The sequence below is a fragment of the Lipotes vexillifer genome, unplaced genomic scaffold (genome assembly GCF_000442215.2).
Source record: "Lipotes vexillifer unplaced genomic scaffold, Lipotes_vexillifer_v1.1 scaffold161, whole genome shotgun sequence".
Taxonomy (NCBI): Eukaryota; Metazoa; Chordata; class Mammalia; order Artiodactyla; family Lipotidae; genus Lipotes; species Lipotes vexillifer.
The window spans coordinates 441,417-446,332 of record NW_006779016.1 but is presented as its reverse complement, the minus strand read 5'-3'; positions in this window follow the sequence as shown (position 1 = coordinate 446,332).

Genomic DNA, 4,916 nt, shown 5'->3' with positions numbered 1-4,916 from the left:
TTCTTCTGTGTATGGATATCCAGTTTTTTTGAAACAATTTACTGAAGAGACTATCCTTTCCCCATTTTGCTTTCTTGGCCAGTTTACCTTAATGGTGTAGATTTATTTCTGAGCTCTCTGTTTTGTTCTATTTATCTATATGTCTGTCTTTATGCCAGTTCTATATTGTTTTGATTTCTGTAGCTTTGTAATGTATTTTAAAATCAGGAAATGTAATACTCCATCTTTTTCGCTCTTGTTAAAGATAGCTTTGACTGTAGGGAGTCTTTTGTATTTTCATATGAGTTTTAGGGTTGTTTTTTCTATTTCTAAAAAGGATGTAATTGAGATTTTAATAAATTTTGCATTGAATCTGTAGATCATTTTCAGTAGTTTAGATTTTTTCAACAATACTAATTCTTTCAATCCATAAACAAAGGATGCCTTTCTGTATATCTGTGTCTCTTTAATTTCTTTCATCTATGTCTTATAATTTTTAGCATGCAAGTCTTTCACCTCCTTGGATGAATTATTTCCCAAGTTTTTTGTTCTTTTTGTTGCTCTTGTATATGGTATAAAAACAATGTTTTCTTTGATAGTTTGTTGTTAGTATATAGATATACCACTGATTATTGAATATTATTATTATATCCTGCAACTTTACTGAATTAGTTTGTTATAACAGTTTTTGTTGTTGTTGTTGAGTCTTAAGGGTTTTCTACATACATAATCATGTCATCTGCCAACAGAGATAATTCTACCTCTTGCTCTCTGATTTGTATGCCTTTTATTTATTTTTTCTTATCTAAATGCTCTCACTAGGATTTCCAACACTATATTGAATAGAAGTGCTGAGAGTGGGCATCCTTGCCTTGTACCAGATCATAGAGGAAAAGCTTTCAGTTTCCCTCATTGATTATGATGTTAGCTGTGAACTTTTCATATATGGCCTTTATCATGTTCCTTCTATACCTGTTTTATTGAGGTTTTTTTTTTTTTATCATGAATGGATGTAAAATGCTTTTCCTGCATCTATCGAGATGATCATATGGTTTTACTCTTTTATTCTGTCACTGTTGTGTATCCCATTAACTGGTTTGGATATGTTGAACTGTCCTTTCACCCCAGGGTTAAATCCGACTCAGTTAGCCTCCATAATCCTTTTAAAGTGCTATTGATTAGATTTCTGTTTTTGAGTATTATTTTCTAAAATTTTTAAATTTTAAATTTTTATTATTTTTTGGGCTGTGCCCACATGCAGCATATGGGATCTTAGTTCCCCAACCAGGGATCAAACCTGCACCCCCTGCAGTGGAAGAGTGGAGTCTTAACCACTGGACTGCCAGGGAAGTCCCTTTAAATATTATTTTTAATTCTGAACTGAGATCTCTTTGTATATGTATCTATGTAACTATTTACTCACCATCTGTCACAATTCAACATGGCACTGGCTTCAATCTCATTCCAAACAGTATACTGAAACTCCAAAAAGATGCTTTAAAAGATGCTTTAAAGATGCTTTAAAGTCTCTTCTATAAAGTGACTTAGTTTTACTTGAATTTGAGTAACGATCATGTCACTTAGTGGCTAATTGACCTTGGGTAAGCCACTTAACTTCTCCATTTCCTTATCCATGAAGTGGGGACAATGATCCTTATCAAGTGCTTTCAAAAGTACCAAATGAAATAACATATGTGAAAGTGTTTTATAAATAGGAGTGCTATATAATGTTAATTATTATTATTATTTTGGAGCAGATTATAGGATTTACAGCTTTATGTTTTTCAATATCTCCTAAAAATTGCTTTCACAGTTGCAACAGGAAAAGCATTTACCCGTGTAAATTATTCAGTTCTTTTAAGCTCTTCTATTGTTTTACACTTTATTCAGGAAGAAATGATTCGCTGTTGAGAGATTTTAAACAAGAGAGTAATGTATTTAGACCTATGCTTTTGAAAGATCGCTCAGGCTGCAGTGTGAGAATAGAATGGGTGGTAGTGGGAGTGGCAGCAGAAGTGAGGAGACCATGTGGGAAGCTGTTAGAGTGAACACACGAGGGGATAATGGCATTTTGAATTTAGCAGCGAAGACCAAAGGAAGTGCCAGCTTTGCAAAATTTTGAGGAGGTGGAACCAACCAGATGAGGAAGAAGAAGGTTATAAACAACATACAGGTTTTTGGCATGATCAGCTAGAGGGAATTTTGCAGCTTTTTCCTGGGATGGGAGATGTAAGAGTCTTTTAGTTGGCAGGATTTTGCTGTTTTTCATGGGGATGGGAAATACAGAAAGAGGAACACATTTGTGGGATCGGTTATTGGTTCATTTTTGTACCAGTGGAGCTCGAGATATTTAAAGGGATGAATGTCTTTGCAATTGCATAACTTTTTTGGAACTCAGGAGGACACTGAACTAGTGTGGAAATTGCAGTCATGAGCATGAATGCAGTTATTTAGGGAGAGAATTTGTAGACTAAAAGAGTAGAGGGTAGAGAGTATGAACATTTAAGCAATGAATAGAAAAGGTCCATTTTTTGCATATCCCATCTGAGAAAAAGTAGCCGAGATCATGAGGAAAATGTGGCACCGCCTACATCAAGGAAAGATAGAGTTTCACATAAAAGGGAGCACCCAACAGTGTTACGTGCTGTGGAGACGTCAAATAAGACCTGCACGTGACTATTGGATTTACCAAAATAGAGGTCATTGGTCATAATAGTCAGAGCTATTTTAGTGAACTGATGGTAGACACCTGACATGGGTTGAGAAGTAAATAGGAGGTGAGGAAGTGGAAACAAAATAAGTGGACAACTCAGAGAACTGTGTAGTATGTACTTATTTGTTGAGTAAATGAAGATAAATGAGAGACAAGGCAGCTGTGGAGGGAGACATAGTCTTTTTTTTTTTAATAGATCTTTATTGGAGTATAATTACTTCACAATACTCTGTTAGTTTCTGTTGTACACCAAAGTGAATCAGCCATATACATACACATATCCCCATATCTGCTCCCTCTTGAGCCTCCTTCCCACCCTCCCTATCCCACCCTCTAGGTGGTCACAAAGCACCGAGCTGATCTCTCTGTGCTATGCAGCTGCTTCCCACCAGCTATCTATTTTACATTTGTAGTGTATATATGTTGATGCTACTCTCACTTCACCCCAGCTTCCCCCTCCCACCCCATGTCCTCAAGTCCATTCTCTATGTCTACATCTTTATTCCTGCTCTGAAACTAGGTTCATAAGTACCATGCTTAACATCACTAATTATTAGAGAAATGCAAGTCAAAACTACAGTGAGGTATTACCTCACGCTGGTCAGAATGGCCATTATCAAAAAATCTAGAAACAGTAAATGCTGGAAAGGGTGTGGTGAAAAGGGAACCCTCCTGCACTGTTGGTGGGAATGTAAATTGATACAGCCACTATGGAAAACAGTATGGAGGTTCCTTAAAAAACTAAAAATAGAACTACCATATGACCCAGCAATCTCACTACTGGGCATATACCCTGAGAAAACCATAATTCAAAAAAAGACATGTACCACAGTATTTTTTTTAATATAATAGAAATATAAGCATGTTTAAGTTTTCTTTGGGTGAATGACAGAACAATAGAAAATAATATTAAGAAAAAGAGAGAGAGAATAAAAAGAAAGAGGCCCCCAAGGAGGAAGCTGTGGATGGATCCAGAGCATGGAGGGAAGCATTAGCCTAAGAAGTTCCTCTTCACTGTGAGAGGAAGAAAAGAAAAAGAGTAAGCATGGTTCCAAAGAACTGAGGTGCAAAGAACTGAGTTTCCCTCCACTGGCTTCTATTTTTCTCTGTAGAGGAGGAAGGAATGATGAGGGCATTGGTAGCACTTGAGGGTAATGAAGAGGTTTGAAATACATGCTTTGAAGAGTGAATGAGAAAGCTTTTAGATGAAGGAAACATCAGAAAGCTTGGCAAGCAGCAGTATCCCTTTGTTAACACTGGAGATCTAAAATGTGCTGTGACACCAATGTACCTACTTGTGCAGTTTTTTTTTAACTGAAGTATAGTTGATTTACAATATTTTATATTAGTTTCAGATGTACACATAATGATTCAAGAATTTTAAAGGTTATACTCCATTTATAGTTATTACAAAATGTTGGCTATATTCCCTGGGCTGTACAATATACCCTTATAGCTTATTTATTTTATACAAAGTAGTTGTACCTCTTAATCCCCTGCCCATATCTTGCCCCTCCCCACTTCCTTTTCCCCACTGGTAACCACTGGTTTGTTCTCTATATTTGTGGGTCTGTTTCTTTTTTGTTATATTCACTAGTTTGTTTTATTTTTTAGATTCCACACATAAGAAATGACATCCAGTATTTGTCTTTCTCTGACTTATTTCACTAAGGATAATACTCTCCAGATCCATCCACATTGTTGCAAATGGCAAAATTTCATTCTTTTTTATAGCTGAGTAGTATTCCATTGTATATGCGTACCACACCTTCTTTATCCATTTCTCTCTTAAGGAACCCAACACAAGATATTGGTTGCTTCTATATCTTGGTGATTGTAAAAAATGCTGCTATGAACATGGGGCTATATAATCAAGAGTGGAATTGTTGGATCATATGGTAGTTGTATTTTTAATGTTTTGAGGAACCTCCATAATGTTTTCCACAGTGGCTGTACCAATTAACATTCCCACCAACTGTGTGCAAGGTTTTCCTTTCTTCCACATCCTTGCCAACATTCATTGTTCATGATCTTTTCGATGATAGTCATTCTAACAGATATGAGATGATATGGTTTTCTCTCTTCTTCTGGGACCCCTATAATGCAAATATTAGTGCACTTGATATTGTCTCAAAGGTCTCTTAAACCATCCTCATTTCTTTTTATTCTTTTTTTCTGTTCATCTTCAGTGATTTCCACTACTTTTTCTTCTAGCTCACTGATC